At 41.5% G+C, this 18,610-nt stretch overlaps 1 protein-coding gene and 1 long non-coding RNA gene across 3 annotated transcripts in view; both read right to left on the bottom strand.

Annotated features, from left to right (window-relative positions):
• LOC120737553 overlaps positions 1 to 16,947 on the bottom strand; it is a 47,108-nt gene extending 30,161 nt beyond the window's left edge. Inside the window, exon 1 of the long non-coding RNA XR_005696760.1 lies at positions 14,674 to 16,947. This is a non-coding gene — a long non-coding RNA (uncharacterized LOC120737553). The remainder of the gene's footprint in view (positions 1 to 14,673) is intronic.
• Positions 1 to 18,610, bottom strand: part of LOC120737552 (interleukin-1 receptor accessory protein-like 1-B) — a 324,999-nt gene that overhangs the window by 91,158 nt on the left and 215,231 nt on the right. The gene's annotated exons all lie outside the window — the stretch shown is intronic.

Below are 18,610 nucleotides of genomic sequence, written 5' to 3'. Positions count from 1 at the left end.
ACCATGAGTTTGCGGCAATAAATCCAATATTTTCCTACTCAACACACCTCAGTCCTCGCCCCTTAGCAAAGTTAGAAAGATTACCTACTTTATCAAAAACCTAAAATACTCATTTCCAGTCTACTAGAGCAGCTTTGCTTGATTCAACTTTCATTTCCACTGCTGGAATAAGCTGTTTTAACCAAGTTCTCCCTTCCTTTAAGCCAACCTTCATTTGACTGGCTGTACCTTGCAATTAGATGGTTTGAACAGCAGGTGGGTGGAGTGCTCACAAACTGAACTATGTGCCTGAGATGACCATGCTACAGATCTGTGGAGTACAGAGAGAATAAGCTCACTGTACTCAGACAGCCTCCGCTGTGATCATAAATGGATGGACAATTATGTGCAGCCACAATTTTCAGGTAGGATGTGGCATTTATAAGATGCTGATTTCCATGTGTGAAGTGCCAGAGTAATGAGAGTTACTCTACCATGGCTCAGATTGGTGTGGTGGGTGGGCAGTGGTGGTGTGGTGAGGTGTGGGAGGATAGTGTTTGTTAACAGTTCGAATGGTCCAGCTCTTTGTAAGTCTGGAGGTGAGGGACCTGACTGACTTGAGGCGCTGACCAGGGGGAAGTGGGTCAGCGGGGTGCAAGAAGATGATTGCACTGGTTTTCCTGAGACAGGAGGAGCTGCCAATGGCCTGCAGGGGTGACAGAGAGCAGCCAATGAGTTATTGGGGTGGGGTTAAGGCACACCCTTCCTGTTCTTAGTTTCGGCCCCTGCGTACCAAAAACCCAAGCAGTAGGAGAGCACGCTCTCCACTGAGGAGTAACAGAAGGCCAGCTGCAGCTTCTTATCCAGGTGATTCTTCCTCGGGACACAGAGGAATTGCAGCCAGGGCTGGGTCTACTTTACCAGGGGGGTTGTGTCGTGGGTCCAGGTGAGATCAGCGGAGATGTGGGTGCCCAGAAACAGATTCCACCCGTTCTCCATTTATAATGAGAGGGAGTGGGCCTGCCAGTACTTATTGAAGACCATTACGAGTTTTTTTGTTTTAAAGATGTTCAGCTATTTTCTGAGCACCAGTGGGATAAGTTCTCTACCACCACCCTGTACACTGGTGTCATTGGCATACACTGGGTGAGCAGTCACAGGTGTACAAGGCGTTCAGTAGGGGGCTGAGTATGCAGCCCTCTGGGGATCCGGTGCTGAGTGACAGTGGGGGAGGAGGTGGAAGCCGAGTTGGACTGATTGTTGCCGGTTGGTGACGGAGTCTTTGATCCAGGAGCAGGTGGCAGGGGAGATCTGAAGGTGGTGAGTATGTCCACGGTTATGGTGTTGAAAGCTGAGCGGTAGTCCACATAGCGCATCCCCACTGTATTTTACATAGGTCCTCCTGTTCTCCAGATGGCAGAGTCCTCTATATTATAACGATTGAGTCATGCTGAACTGTAGATGGGGCTCAGAATGTGCCAAGAAACTATCCTCTACACCGTTACACCACCAGCAGAAGCCCAAACCATTGACATAAGGCAGGACGAATCCATGCTTTCATGGTGTTTAATCTGAATTCCTTCCCTTTGCAGCCTCAATTTCCTGTTCTTAGCTGACAGGAGTTGCACCCGGTGTGGTCGTCTGCTGCAGTAGCTTATCTACTTGAACATTTGATGTGTCCATTCACAGATGCTCTTCCTTGGTATTAAACAGTGCCGATTTGAGTTTTCCAGCCTTCACGGCTCCAACAACCATTTTCACTTTCCTTCCCATTCTGATGCTCAGTTTGGCCATGCAGACATGGTCTTGACCAGTCCACATGCCTAAATGCACTCAATTGCTGCCATGTGATTGTCTGATTAAATATTTGCGTTAACAAGCATTTGAACAGGTGTAGCTAACATCTTGCAGTACATTGGAAATGTAGTTTTAATGTAGTCACTTAGACTAAGGCTATATGAAACTCTTATTTCTTTAACAACATATACATAAGTTTCAGCCACACAATGTTCTAGTTACTGTAAGTTAAGCTAACATGAGCTATCAAACCGCTAAATGCATTCCTCTAACTTTGACTTTATTGTACCAATTATGTATTTAAGCCTAAATTTCTTCAAAGCATATTGTCATTAATGATTAATTTTTGAAATATAGAGTGTGTAAAATTGTCACCCCAGTAAAATGCAGAGTGCAACTGAGTTCCTACTTAAAATGCGATTAGTCGGAAGGGAGACGTCCTTCCCAGCCGATATAGTCAAACATGGTGGGGGAACAAAACTGCAAACCTGCTCCTATATACTTAGAACTGATTTATTATAAGTTTATAAAAATGCATGAATTTGTTGGAAGACATAATTACACACTAATCTAGGTATATTTATGAGTACAATATTCTTTTTCTAGTAAATAAAAATGACTGAGTGCAGCTTTAAATAAATAAACCTATGATTTTAGATATTTCTATTGCACTTTGCTCTAAAGTATTGCTTCATGTTTATGAGGGTAAAGAATCTTTTATTGTGTATATGTAAAAGTGAAAGAGACCCGTACTTGCACAGAATTATTCCTCGTAAGCAATAAATATCTTTGGATATTTGTTCTCCCGATTCTACTACAGTCTCCCAATTTGTCCATTTTTGCTGATAGTTTACAGTAGTCTGTCATTATGTGTTTACAGCTGAAGTAATGTCCTCAGTGTGTCCTCATATGAGGTTTTCAAACAAACTCCTATCCTCACAAGTGCCTTCTCAAGACTATAGCAACACCTATTTTCTGTTAATTGGAAAAAGCTTTTGTTTGCTCACCATCTCCAAAGAGAGTTATTACAACAAGTGCAGGCTAAATTATTGAACTGGTGGAACTCAGCAAACCCTTTGCACGGCTTTTTTGTTTGAGAAAGCACTCTGTAATCAGCTGCTGTGCAGATACATTCATTTTCTTTTTATCTGCGCCACATAATAAGGACTTTGGTCCAATTCCACTATGCTGCTGCAGCGTTTATGAAGAAGTCAAAAAATGGGGGTATCTGAGTAACTAGGTCACTTTGATGTTTCACATTTCTAAAGCACTAACAATCTACTTAGACCATAACTTCACAACATTTCCCCCCAACTACAGTGGTGGATATTAAAGTTTCTCTTTTGCCAGTGCCCGACAGTGAACAGCGTTGGTCAAATGTGTTCGCATCAATATGGATTTTCTTCAAACACTTCATATCTTAAAGTGAGAGAGGAAATCAAAAATGTACAGAGGAGGACCTTCAACCAGGAGACAAAAGTAAAACAAATTCAGGAGCCAAAAGATTCAGTGTGATATTCTATACAATATTTAACAAAGGAACTTGTGGAAACACTGGGCCTTTCATAGTATAGATTTCAGAAATAATAATGGCCCGAAACATCTACTGTATTCACTTAGGACCACAAGCACAGGGTCTTTTAACCGCCTGCCATGTCCCTCAGCTGCTATATTGGAGCTGTTTTCAGTGGCAAACAATGTAGAAGTCTTGTAAAAGTCAGCTCTGAGGTGTGAAAGTGTATCACAATGAATGCGAATCGAGAAGTTGCTAAAGAAAGGACAGGCTCAATGGTCAGGTACAAGCTGGCCTCAAGAATCAATGACACACGTTTGGCCTTGCTATTCAAAGGGATATAAGAAATAATAAGAGTACAGAGGAAAAGCTTTCAAAAAGAAACAGTCCCGTCCTTTCTGCTGGTGATACAAGGGTCCAGAAAGAACCAGAGTCTTGCCATCGATTTGCCAAACCTGAACAAACACTGGTGAATGAGAAGTTATCAGGTGGAACTGGATAGTTAAAAAAATATATATATATATTTTTTTGCTTATTGCACTTGTGATGTGATAAGTGTCAAAATGTGACTTTATTTGAGGGAATCTTTACTTTCACTTCACAAGTAGAGCCCAGAGTGTAAGATCAAATTACACACTATCCAACCTCAGGCATGGCTGCCCCCTATCACGATGAATTACTGTGTTGTTATACTGTAATGCTGCTCTAAAGTGTAGACAGCATTAGAATGGGAAGCCACGGAGGAAGCATAGCCCCCTGGGCTATAAGATTATAACCCTGCTGCTAAACCCAGGGATAATAGGAGTTTTCTGTCCTTGGGTGTACTACGCCAGACAGAAAAGTCCTTCAAATTCTCTCAGTCTTTACCTGTGGCTACGGATAAGTCAACAGAGTTATCACAGCCCACCATAACTGCTGCCTCTGAACCACACAGAGGCAGCAGTGTTTCTCATGTTGAGGTTTGATGGAAAGAAAGTTCTACTTTCAATTCAAATACACGGAACAAGGGGAAAATGATTTCAGAGGTTGTTGTTTTTTTTGCCACATTCTATAAGTGTTGTTAGAACAAAAGGGTATTTAGCATGCTGAACACTGTCACATTTCATTCCTGAGTTGTTGAACAATCAATATTTGACTTTTGTTTGCTAGTTTGACAGTAGTAACAACCTTAGAAATTGTAATTTTCTCATTTTTTGCCTTCCAGCAGCAAAAAATATTGAAGGAAACAAGTATTTCGTCTTGGTAACATATGCACTTTGATGTATGCAAGATTTATAGCAATGAAAATTGATTTGCCTGGAAAATATTAATAATAACAGACATTAGAAGATAATTATTCGAAACTGACCACTGCACTTAACAATGACTGAAAATGATCGCCTAATTGTATCACATTCAAAGAAAACTTTCACAGCCGTAAAGAATATTTAACAATTCCAATCTTCCTAAGTTACAGGATCTTCTGTCACTGAAATAACTCTCACTGCTCATACTGAGGCCATTGCTTTGAGCTCTGGCTAGCTTTAGCTTTTGCCATATTGATAAACGGCCCTTTAAGTGTATTTGCTTCAACATTACTTGCCATCTGTGTACAGGACTTACTGTATGAGTTAATTGACACTTTTCTCCAACTCTTCAAGGTCTTTGTTGAATGTACCCCTTGTAGTTTAAAATCACTGTTCACCGCTAATCAAACTCCTCAACATATATAACCCCAAAAGAGCACTGAGATCGTCTAGCCAGATGCTCTTAGTACAGCCAAGGTCTCAACTAAAGCACAGAGGGGATCGGGCCTTTGCAGTTATTCCAGAGCCCTTAGACTCGGGAATAACTTGCCACTTGATATTCATACTTCAGAGTCTATACAGTCTTTTTAATCTCGTCTAAAAACTCACTTCTTTACGTTGGCTTTTAATTTGAGCTCAGTTTGAGTACCATCAGGTTTTTTGTTTTGTGCTTGTCAAGCACTTTGGACAACTTTGTTGCTTTTAAACGTGCTACAGAAATAAAATTGACATTGACACTGACTGACCATCTTCTGCCTTCAGAACTGCATTAGTTTGTTTGTGACAGACATTAAACAATGGTGTGAAAATGATATTTCGGGTTGTGTTGATATGCTAATATCTCGTGGTTGCCCCAGATTCATGATGTCAGTCTCCCACCCAACCACATGCCAAAGGTGCTGGAACTGAGGATCATCTGAGTAAAGCGAGCTTTATGCCAGAGTAGGCTATTCGACTGAAAGCATCCATTTAAACGTAGGTTCACAGTGACCATAGCAGACGTAGTTACCAACAATACTCAGGTATGATGTTCAGTTGATGCAAAAAGAGCTCAAAGTATGCCAAGACAATATCTCTTAAATAGTTTACTGCAAAGTAAACTGGTTGTCACTGTTTATGTTTCACAGCAAGATCATTGCGCTGATCTTTCACTGCCACCAGTTTTGGAGAGCTCGGTGTGTCTTAATGAAACAGCCACTGAGTGTTTGTTCTGTACATTATAGCAAGTGAGCCATGACATGAGGCGAAGTATAGAGAGGATGAAGTCTGTGCATCAGATGCATCTATGAAAAATAAAACCCAAAACACACAAAACAAAGAAAGCAAAGAGGACGAAATGGCCTTTGTGCGATGGCGTGGAAACATGAGAAAGTTTCTTTCTCCTTTATATAGGAATAGCTAGAGCTATTCATCCCAAGTGGGTGGTTGATTTTCCATTCATACCAGGAACTGACAGCGGAAATCTTGACCTTGCAACATGAAATAGATCCTGCATATGTACCAAGAGGTCCTGGTAAGTTTCATAATAACGCTGATGACCAAATCGATCTGAATCAATACACATAATTAGCCTCCTTAAAGTCCTCTCATTTATTCACCGCCTTCATTCAACTTCAAAGGAAAACTTTAATCTGGAATATCCTGTGTTGCCTCTCGATTAATGTGTTACCTCCCCCCCCAATTACTGTCTATATCAGTTGCCATTGTGTCCTGTGACGCACGCACCCGCCTGAAACACCTTGAATCGATAACCTTGGCTGTGTTTAAGCTAAAGTCATGGAGGCTGTAATGATGCTTAACAGCCCATTAAGGTGATGGAGACCTCGGGTACGGTGCGGGTGACACGTCAGGGTCAAGCAGTGGCTCCAAACACCTGAGGGAGGCCATGTTCACACATATAAGGCACATCTTTTGCAGCCTGTTATGTAAGTGGGAACACTGCATCTTTGAATAATACCAGAGCGTTAATTAGCTTTAGCCTATTTGTTAAGCAGAACAGAGGATCCTTTTAGTGCACACACACACACACACACCCTGGTTAAAATGTACATTTAACTATTCATGAAAGCTCCGTGTGTTTCCCTCGCTGCAGTGCCAAACTACTCCTGGCTAAGTTTCTTTTATCTCCAGCTCTATTGTTTGGTGACCTCGGTTGTATAAGAGGCTTGTTCTCCATTGTTTGCTTCTGCGGTGAAATTGATTAACATTGGGCTATAATTGCGGCAAAGAGTTGAGGACAAACACCGGGCCCCATTATCTTTCACACTGTGTGACAAAATGGAGCTGTAATTACTAGCAACGGTTTTCAGAAGACAACACGTCTAAATGCAGCAAAAAAAAAAAAAAAAGAAGACGTGTGGTCCATTAAGTTGTATGCACATGTGCATTTGCACTTAATTGATGATTACCCCTTGCTGATCAAAAGAGACTTAATGTTGCTGCAGATGGCAACAACAAAGGAGGAGGAAGAAAAAGAAGGAGTGTAAGAGTGTGCAAGGCCGGATAAAGAGCCAGGGAAAGGGAGCAAATGGAAGGTTAAGTGCAAGCAAGGTCCAAGCTAGAATTCAAGTAAAATGATAAGTTTTGGATTCTCCTCCTTCACTCGCTGACACTTTCTGAGGAGTGCTGCAGCGACCATCCATAAGTCAATCATCCCAATTTAGGTTGCACAGGTGCACGCATGAGCACACGCGCATATAGGCACACGCCTACATGTGCATCAACATACACAACGCACAGAGATTACAGAACATGATGCTCAAATGATCCCACATGACTCAAACACATCTGGCAGACAGGCACATTTCACAGCCTTCAGAATCTTCGGGGTTAAAACTGTGTGGCACAAAGCAGAAATTAGACAACTGGGTTCCTGAATTTTCAGCTAATGAAAAAAAAGTGGTTGAATGCACGGTTACAGCTAAAGTGCACACGCACGCGCAGTACACTATACGAAGCCAAAGATGCTTGAGCTGCGTACTGTGCTGCTCTTTCCCTTTATGCAGGTTGACACACTCGTTTTGTTGCTCCAGGCGTTGACCGCGTTTCACTACTGGAAAAAAAGAAAGAATGAAAGAAAGAAAAGGATCTCCATGGCAACAGCTTTTGCAGTTTGTAGGTACTAATATGTGTGATGACATCATCCAGCACCACTGATCAGAGGTACCCGCTGATGCATATCCCCTTTACCTGTCACTCAAAATTCCCAGCTTTGAGGAAAAAGAAAAAAACAAGTCCAGCGGAAAATGCGATATCAGCCCTGTGTAGTTGTACTCGGCACATTCAGAAATTAATATGCCGATAAGGCATTTGATCAAATACATGTAAAAATTCTTTCTTATTAGTGTAAGAAAAAAATCTCAGAAATCCATGTTTTAGTCCGAATAATACAGAGAAACATATCAGACACTTAAACTGAGACATTTTACTGCTACATTTTGAATTTGATGAAATCCTACGTCACAAGTTATCGCATTCACGAGATTTTCAGAAAACTCGACCTCTGACCTTGAGGTCAAGGTCACTGAGATATGAACTTGTCTGGATTTTTAGTAAATATCAACGTGAATATCCTACACCGCCTTGTTCTCGAGCATTCACAAACGTGGGATGTCCATGTTGCCTGTCATCTGGGTTGATGACAAACAGTTGTAAAAAGTTGGGAGCAGCAAAAGTGTAGAAAAGTAAACAGTACTAAAGAAACAGCTGAAGGAAAATGTTTGCAAGTAATTTAATTAATTCAAATTAAGGTAATTGACAACAGGTCAGTAACATGACTGCCTCTGTAAGATGTTTTTTTATTATACCCAGAGTTTCTCAGAAGAAAGCTGGGCAGACGTTCTCCAGTCTACCAAAAACAAAGTTCAAAGTTTTTGAATAATGTTCCTCAATGTAAAATTGCAACTATTGCAATGACTCTCGTCATCTACAGAACCTAATTAAAGAAAATCAAAAGATTCTGAGAATCTGGAGAAATCTCTGTGTGCGGGGAAAACGATTGAAAAAGAATCCTATATGTCATGTATGCCTGTGACATTTAGGCTTTAGCCTGACCAAAACTTGTGTGCAAGCTGCTGTGTAACCCACCTCCCCCTACAACTCCTTCTTTCATGCTTTACCTGACTTAATGTCATATCTGCTTTCACTGTTGCATCCTCTCCCCTATGCCGGGGTCTGTGCGACTACTCTCTCATCCTCAGGGTTTCCATATAGGCACACAGGGCCTTGTCACCAAATATAAACGAATACAGAAGGAAATGTCATTTTTCTTCTGACTAACTATAGATACCGAGTGAAACTAATTTTAGTCTTCAATTTCACAATGAACAACAATTTACATTTAAGTATTTCACACAAAGCCAACATATTATTCATCTCAAATGTTTAACTAAGTATCAAAAACTTATGATTTGTTGAAACTATCACATAATATATGAAGTCCAGACTTGAAGTCACACATATTGTTCACTGTTCAAGCTCCGTGCTTTAGCGCACTCAACCATAACCCCTTAAAAACACATACTGACTTGAAACTGGGGCAATCAATGGCTACCCGAAGTGTTCAATTCATAGAAAGCAGTGAAAGCATATTTTACTCCTTGTAGAGTCTCTCTGCTTTCAGCCTGGTCATGCTCAGTCAGGTGAATTCACGCCTCCATCCGCAAAAAGGTTTTTGGTTCTGGCACATGTACATGTTTGCCCAGTAAACTGATCAAATTCTGAGCACACACATGTTCCGGCACAGCCCTGCGTTCATCCTGCTGCTCCAGTCAGCCATGAAATCATTAAAAGGTGCCACTGTGCTGGTTCCACTTGCGGGCATACATGCTCAAGCAAGAAGTGCTATGCTTTGGGTTCAGAAGCTGTTGTTTGTCTCTTCACTTTAGTTGCTCTATAATTTCGGTCGATTTTTGCTTAATATGTCAATAGAACACGTTGTTCTCTAACAGCTTCCTCAGGTTGTTTGCGCAGACTGGTAATTGGCCTTGTTATCATTGACGATTTCCCGTCTACTAATCAGAGGGTCGTAGTTCGATCTGCAGCATCTCCAGTCCACTTCTAGCGTGATGATGGTGAAGTTGCTGCGTGGGTATTCTAGAAAACACTCTGTGGATGTATGGGTGAAAATAATGACTTGTAGTGTAAAGTGCTCCGAGGGGTCGATAAGGCTCAAAAATAGTCAATATCATTGCAAGCCATTTTCTATTTGCATTTCTTGTAAAATACGCTTGAAGCTGGTTCAAGTAATTTATAGTGCTGTCAAGACATTAACTACACATACAAATCCTTTTAACTTGGCAAAAATGACTTACGAGTGCGACAGTGACACCGAAGGGAACTACAGGTCCTTTTGGTGTCAATGAAATGATGGTGAAATGTGACCAAGGGGTAAAATATAAACTATGAATTCCTGTGAGAAAGGAGCCACAAAGTCCTTCAATGCTGTGATACAAACACGGGCACGGCAGCAAAAGGAAAGCTACACAATAGAGGGAGAATGGATAAAATGTTGGGAGAGCCGAGATGAGAGGGAGTGAAATATGGCAAGTGAGGGAAGACAGATAGAGAGATGCCACAAGCATGAACAGATGGCTGCGAAGAGACTGGAAAAGAGTGAGATAGTGAGTGAGGCAGATAGAGAGGGAGAGAGGGAGGGAGAAGGGGAGGGAAAATCTGGATCAGGCTGAAAAAGGCCTCGAGTTCACTTTGGGGAATGCAGTAAGTAGGACAGGCAAAACTTACATTCCAAAATATGAGACCCAAAAATAGCCCAAAGGAGAATAAACCACTCAGGCCTGGGAGCTATGCTAGATGGTCAGTCGAAACAGCACCATCCACTCTTTAGGAGTCATAATCTACCTGAGGATGGACACAAAGGGGAGCTGAAATCTATGCAAATTCAGTTATGCAGGGCTGGAAATGAAAAACAGGGACTTTCCTGATGCAAATCAAGTCTACTAAATAAGGCACTTTCATTAATATGTATGTAAAAAGTGGAGCTATAGCACACACTGTATATAGTGAAAGATTGGAGAAAAGCAGAAATGCCACAAAGTTGCCGTTGTGAGAAACCCTTTTGCCTTCGGAGCTGTGCTCTAACCTCGCCTACCCTACACCTTTATTCATTTAGCCGGTAAAGACAGAGTTCTTTTCTCTGATGCTGGGGGCAACAGCAATATACAGTAAGAGCTGGTCATTAATTCAACAGTCCCCTCATATGTGAGAAGTGCACTTAAAAGTAGGAAATGATGTGTCTCGTTAACGGGGTTGAACCAATACTATTACATTATACTACGAGACCAACCCCCATGGCCGATATACAATAAATGGAGACCCCGTGCCTCTTCTTGTGGCCTATGTGCGTGCTCTGATTCAATCTCTAACCCAGTTTTCTCATGCGCGCACACACGTGCACACACACAGATACAAAGCGCCCCAAGAGGATAACATTCACTGGTACTCTCCACCAGACGTGGGATGAGAGCAGACCAGCTGGCAGATTGACAGCTGTTTGATGATTGTAGATGCACTGCATTATGCTCCCCGGCGAAAAACGACACGGAACTATGAAGACGCAATCACACCGCGTTAGAACGCAGCCGCCTCAATTACAGAGGGGGGGGGAACCCCGCAGAACCCTCCGATCCAATCCGATGCAGTGTTTACACTACGTGCCTTTGGGCTCGTATAGCCTCGTATCTCGAGCATGTGCGGGAGCGTTGCCATTGATCTGCATTGATCTCTCCTCGGTTGGTGTTTTACCCGCTAAAAAACTTCACCTCCCTACAGTTGCATGTTAATATTAAGGTAACCTTGATTGTGACGCAACCTGCCTTGAGCTGTGCCCAAAGTCCAGCTTAAAACCGAATCGGCTCAGTCAGTATTAATGAATGGAACTAGCAGTCACCCAAGGCCAAACATTGGAGATCCTGTGCCTGTGTCAAATTTGCATGAGGCTGATGATTCACAGCTACTGAACTGCTGCAGAGATAACTTTTTTTCATGCGGTTTTATAGCACTCGCGGATAGGTCTGGCGTTTTAATTTCAAGGATGTGTGTGCAGCGAGCTATTGAGAGTCATGCCTTCACTGCAGCAAAACTTTCGTCCTTTAATGCCAGCCATTTTATTCGGCATGACTGACGTTTAGCTGACATTATTACCCACCTTTGGAAAATGAGCACTAACACACGCTGGTAAAGGCCAAGTCCAGATGGCAACAATCATGAGAAGCCGTCAGAATGTGTCTTGTGGACATCCTGTCTGACAAGAAAAAGTCAATACAGCAAAAGCCATAACCAACTGTCAGGTTCTGTAGAAAGTAGGCTTTTACATATTAGACTGTGTTGCTGCACATTTTTAAAGCAAACTAACACCTTTTTTCTCATTTAATACCAAATGTAGCAATGTCTAAATGCTGTTTTGTTTCTCTCACAGGTGTCTTGACCTTGAGGACTGCATGGATGTTGCTGTTGTATCCTCTTGCACAAGAGATGAGTTGTTTTGTGCCCAATCCAACAAAACCCTCACTGCTGTTATTGTCATGTCCACATTACTAGCAGGTGGCCCAACAGGAGCTGTTGATGTAGCAGCAGCAGACACGCAGGGCTCCATTAGCATTGTTTTTCTGATCTCACATGATTCCTGTTCACAGGTTTGAATAGTTAAATGGTTTCTTGTGGTGGCAAGCTTGTTTTTAAACTTCCCAGTCCCCATCTTAGTAGCTATGTCTTTTTTCTTTTCTTTTCACTTTGTGGCACTGCATAACCCTAAAGTTAAGATAAAAAGCAAAAACTGAATAAGTAAAAAGATTTAAGACCACGTTGATCTTGAGGATAAGGGCTGGCGTCCACGATGGGCTGGAATCAAGTCACTGCCTCCAAGTGGAAGATTCAGGAATCTTGGATTCTCTGAGGACAGATTGACAGATGCTGTACAGGCCTTACATGATGAAGCGAGAGCATGACATGGAAGCGAAGCTGCTGATTTTCAAGTTGATCTACAATCTGACACTTATATATGGCAATGGACTGTGGGTAGCAACCGAGAGAATGAGATACAAGCCAAGGAAATGAGCTTCTCCACAGGGTGTCTGGGCTCTCAGACTCAGATTAGTGCAACTGCTCCTGCACATTGGCCATTTGATAAAGATGCCTCCTGTTTTTGCATCTGTGGTGTGGAGTTCAGGCATGTCATATTAGGGGGAGGTCCTGCAGAGACCTGGGAGAAACCCTGGAGAGATTGGATATCTTGGCTGGTTTGGGAAAGCCTCAGTGTCCCTCACCAAAAGTCAGAAGTGGCAGCCAAGGTGTCTCTGCTTATACTGATATCCATCTTCTACTGGGTATCCAGGTTTGGGTCTGAGCTAAGAAACCAACACTTCCCTCACCTCCGCCACCTCTTCCAGCTCATCTGTGGGGACACTGAATTGCTCCCAAGCCACCTAAGTCAGCGGTCCCCAACCTATTTTGCGCCGAGGACCAGTTTATGCCCGACATTATTTTCACGGACCGGCCTTTAAGGTGTCGCGGATAAATACAACAAAATAAAACTAGTACCGGTACCGAAAAAAAGAAGATTTATTCATAACACACGTGAAAAGACCCGGGAAAACCGAGTTAACGATAAAAACGATAACAAAATAACGCTGAAAACCGATAAAAACCCTGAAAACCATACATTTCACACCTGAACCTCAACTCTCGCGGCCCGGTACCAAACGACTCACGGACCGGTACCGGTCCAAGGCCCGGGGGTTGGGGACCGCTGACGCAAGTGATATACTCTCCTCAGCCGGTCCTGGGTCCGAGCAAGAGCCTCCTAGGCATCTAGGAGGCACCCTAGTCAGATGCCCCAGGATAAGTGTCAGAAAATGGATCAGTTTTAGAGCTCTGAAGTAAAAGCACAACTTTTCTATCCGGTAACTTCAAGTAGCTTGAAAATGTATCAGTTGAGAAAATCTCAAAAACAGTACAATGTAACAGCGACATTAACTGTCACTGCCACGAGTGATGCATTACTCCCCTGTTCAGGTTCCCTGCCAGTGTATGACACATGCACTCAATTTACAGCTGTGACAGAGGAAATCACGAGTGGCTGCATTAAAAAGGAAGCTTAAGAAGAAGTGTAGGTTTCTGCAAGCGCATCAGATACAGTAGTGAAAGCATTAACACAAACCCCCCATGGTTCACAACCGCTCATTCTTCTTTAAATACACACCACACACACACGCATACAGAAGGCACAGACACACACAGAGTCGAGCAGACATGGTTCTTTCCCTCTGACTCTTTCTCCCTGTTATTAGTTGATGAGTCATAGCGTGGCTCTTCTAAAATGGGACAATCCCCACTCTCAACACACACACAGTCACACACACCTTATACAACAGAGCACCTGAGACACACCTACGCAAACTCATAGAATACTCTCCCAAGTACACACACAGACACACGCACACAGTTGCAATTTGGCAGCACCCCACTCCACAGCCTGGGGACTCTGGAGCTGCCTGGTGTTGATAGGTTAGTGCTGTTTTTCTTTCACACATCCAAAAACATAGTCTGCTGAATATCAGTGCCACCTGCTTCTACCATGAAATGGGCTAATTAAGTTTATCCTGGGAAAACCTCACTTATCTACCCTACCTACGAGTGACTGCAGTCAAATTATCAATTGGGCAAATAGACTCAGCGTTAGAAGTGGTCCTTTCCATTTAAGTATAAATGTCATGCAAAAAAATAAATTTCCCCAGCGGCATCAATACAATCCCAATTTTGCCTCAGCCAGTGATGCTTCTCCTGGAGAATTGATTTATTTATGATAATTTGATGCCACTTTGAAATTATAATATGTTTGTCTGTACAAAAGCGAGACCACAAGAAGACAGCCCGGCCAAGCTGTGTCTCTGCTTGCCAAATAAACTAAACTCAAGATGTTTGTTGGGGAGTTTAAGCGCCAGCTTTCATGCGTTTTTGGTAAAACTGCACTGAACACTTTTGCACTTTGACAGCCCCACACAGCAAACACCGCAATCTTTTTTGGATGGACGGAAAAAAGCCCCCCAAAAACCCCCCACACACAAAATGTCAGGAAGACACAGGGTGCACAGGGATCGTACTCCACAGCTGAACACAGAGCCAAATACGCAGTTAAAGCAAATATACTTCATCTCTGCTTATGCTGATAAAGACCGGCATATTTTTACCTGAACCAAGAAAAACAAATGTTTCAAGTCAAGAAAAAAACAACAAGCCCCCCAAAAAACCGCACACAGCCACTCAGATAATCAGAGCACCTTGACTTGAAAAACAGACTGGATCTCACTGATAATTTCTGAAAAATTGAAGTGTTCTCCTGGTCTTTTATTTGTCTGATTATTGAAAATGAAGCAAAAACCAGTAACAGTGAAGAGAGAGGTATCAGTGAGACAGAACGTCTTCCAGTTGTATCTGTTTGGATGCCTATCCTTGGTTATCTTGTGTATCGTGTTATTGCTATTCTGTTTGCCTGTGTGCAAGGAAGTGAACCTTCCATAAAAAAGCACAGATCTGATCAGCAAAGTGTGCCAAACAGGGTGCAAGGAATGTAAATGAATCCTTTACGGCGCAATGTTTAAAGCAGTCAATCATGACGGAGCATTGGCAGCTTTCTCCATGAGCGGGAACAAATACTCAAGCAAATCAAATGGAGCCATTACCATGGAACCGTTGCCACGACAACGACCTTTTTGCCTAACCTTATGCGAGTAGTTTTATTTGCCTAATCTTACCCATACCGCCTTAAGGGGAGCTTAGAAGGCCACTCTCATTGGTTAGTCTTTGTCTTCCTTCTGTACAATTCATGACTTTACAGTAGCTATAAAAAAAAAAAAAGAAGAAAAACTCCAGATGAGTCCAGTTAGGGACAATTAAGCTCATAATAAATAAATTAAAAAGAAGATCCTAGAGAATCTTTTGCTGATGCCTTTTCAACTCATTAAACCAGCATCTGGCAACTAATGGACCACGGACCCGATGGAGCACAAGTCTTCTAAAAAACACTTTGTCTAATGACGTGGCTGTCATAATTGAAATCAATATCAATACCATGTCATTGCACGGAAGGATGCTCAATATCTTCTATCTGCCTTGCGGTTGCCAGGGAGAGTGAATAGTCTGGTGTGTGTATGCCTGCTGAAGAACAGAGACAGGCCCGTGTGCTATGGTTAGCCTGAGTCTCAGAGATTATACCCGAGTGCTGCCAAGGCAGCTGGCACATCGGCTGTGGTTTCTCTCACTAGCATCCAAGAAAAGAAATGGAATCTTTTGACAATAAAACATTTTCTGGGCACTTTGGTTTTATTGTTGTGAACATTTTGGTACATTCCAAAAGCAAGACATTGAACAGCGAAGTAACGATTCTGGATTTTTACACTGGCAGAAGCAGCTCGTGGCTCTCACCCACAGTACTAGGGAAAGTAACTGCCCACTCATAAAGCTATGTCCCAAATGTACACTACTGTATGAACTGATCTGGTGAGATTGTGCATTCACAGAGGGGAAAAAAATAACATCGATTGTTGCCAGCTAGGAGATGCCAAAAATGTAAGTGACTTGTAATTTCCAAACTTCTACTGGAAAAATAAAATAATTGCAGTGTTGAACTAAATGGAATATATTTTCTCTGCCTACATGTACTTTTACTTCAAATAAATTTTATATCAGCCGGCCAAAACACAGATTAGTTTATGCAATGGGGAGGTGTCTGTCACTCATTGTTCCACCGGATCCTCCGCTATTAACAAGGATTGCTGCTACTCCTACAGTTTGAGTCAGAAACAATAATTTTCTAATGGTTCTGCACTTAAAGTCAAGATCAAGGCCATATTTCCATTTTCATAAGAATATCTGCTTCTTCTGTTCTACTGGTCAGATCAGACTCCTTCCGGTTTATTGGCAGGCCGATCTAACTAAAAAAAACTAAAGAAAAGACAGGAGAAACACCCTTTAGCCATGCTGCAAGTGTTGATGTCAGTATGTCCACCAGAGGGCAGTCTGCAACTCCCATGTTGCTTGTAGTAACAAACTGATCCAAGAATAGCTTAAGCAACTAAATAAATAACTACATGTAACAAATGTTAAGCAAATCAGTTCATGTTTTCTGTGCTTAAAAGCCAAAAAATATCAGTCGATGTATTGGAATATTGGATTAAAAATCACCAAATATTGGTATCGGTGTTAATCGGTTGCCCAGATTTTGTGACTTCAAACGCTCAAACTAAACTTTTTTTCTGTATATCATGAATTACGTAAAAAAAAAACCCTGACATATCAGCAGTGATGGGAGTAACGGCGTTACAAGTAACGGCGTTACTAACGGCCGTTACTATTCCTATCGTTACAACGCCGTTACAGTTACTAACAAGAAAATGTGGTCCGTTACTATTTTTCAGCAAACAGACGGTTGAAGCTGTGTTCAGTTTGCTGCGTCTTATATCAGTTGCATGGAAGTAGCTGACTACGTAAGTAATCTGCGCGCTACAGCTTTAAGCAGCTGTGCGCGCTCCCGCGGACGGTAATCACGATCACTGTCTAGCACAACACCTGGAGCTAATGGGGCAAAACAATCGCATGAGTGCTGCTGTTTGACTGAGGAAGAATAAAGTAGTCGTGGTAAGCCAATCACATGACAACTTAAAGACAAAGCAACAAGGTGACATATACCAGTTTTTAAATTGTGTTGATAGGCCACATAAAACCAGAATCACGATAAACAATATATACGCGTGCACTCTCTGCTTATGACTAAAAAACGGGAAGTTTTAGGAGTGACAGCGAGAGAGAGAGAGGAGAGAGGGAGAGAGAGAGAGAGGAGAGAGAGAGAGAAGACAGCAGAAAAAGAGAGAGAGCGAGTTTTGAGATGTGAGAGATTTGTGACGTTTAGCGTGTTTGGAGTGTGTAGTTAATGTGTTGTCTTGTGTAGTTAGTGTGTAGTGTTGTGGATAGTTTTGTGTTGTGTGTCAGAACAATGAGGCGACTGCTGTCTCCAGGTAGAAACAGGAGTGATACACCTGCTGCTGTCAGACCTGCAGGTATCAGGCTGTGATGTTCTCCTTTAAAGTGGACAGAAATTATTTTTTTGCAGTGGCACAAATAATTTGTGTGGCATCTTATTGAATGCAGCTGATTGTTCTGTAAATCATTTGAAATGGTTATTTAAAAAATCAAGGTCAAAGGTAAATGGAAGCAAATAACTTTGTTGTTTACAAAACTTGTGCATATGATTTTAAAATTGACAATTTATATTTGCATTTAAAGTTATGAAATATGATTCATTAAACATGTTTGTGGTTGAAATAGTAAAAAAATATAACTTTTTATACTCAGATTTTATGTTTTTTGTCTGATTTTAGATCAATTGTGTTAATACATTATGTCAAAATAAAAACATGACTATAAATTCAGACACGTGAGGTTGTGCTGAAAAGGATGATACCAAACAAGGCAAATAAATAGTTTTTAAAGGTGAAATGTGGAGGGAAAATCAAAAGTAGTTAAAAATGGCCAATTATACCCTGGACCCCAGGGTTTTTTTTTTTTAAAAGTAACGCAATAGTTACTTTTCAAGTAATTAATTACTTTTAGAATATTGTAACTCAGTTACTAACTCGGTTACTTTTTTGAAGAAGTAACTAGTAACTATAATTAATTAATTTTTCAAAGTAACTTGCCCAACACTGCATATCAGAAACTGACATATCAACATAAACAGTGTCTTATTTTTTTGTTTTTGAAGTTTTGTCGTTTTTTTTTTAATGTTACGGTTCTTTTCAAATTCAGCATTAACTATCTAAAGTTTTACTAATAATATACTAAATAGGTAACTAACCATGTAACCAGGTTGGTCACTTACATTAGGGCAATTTTATAGTTTTTTTTATTACAGTATTAGATGTACTTATAAGTCAAGAAATGTGTACTGCAGACCAACTGGTCTGAAATAAGACATAATATGAAATCAAAATGGCAAAAAAATATCAAAACTGACCATCATAAC

This window comes from Simochromis diagramma, unplaced genomic scaffold (genome assembly GCF_900408965.1).
Source record: "Simochromis diagramma unplaced genomic scaffold, fSimDia1.1 OVJJ01000413.1, whole genome shotgun sequence".
Lineage (NCBI taxonomy): Eukaryota > Metazoa > Chordata > Actinopteri > Cichliformes > Cichlidae > Simochromis > Simochromis diagramma.
The sequence above is the reverse complement of the archived record's forward strand: the minus strand, read 5'-3'. Positions and strand labels throughout refer to the sequence as shown.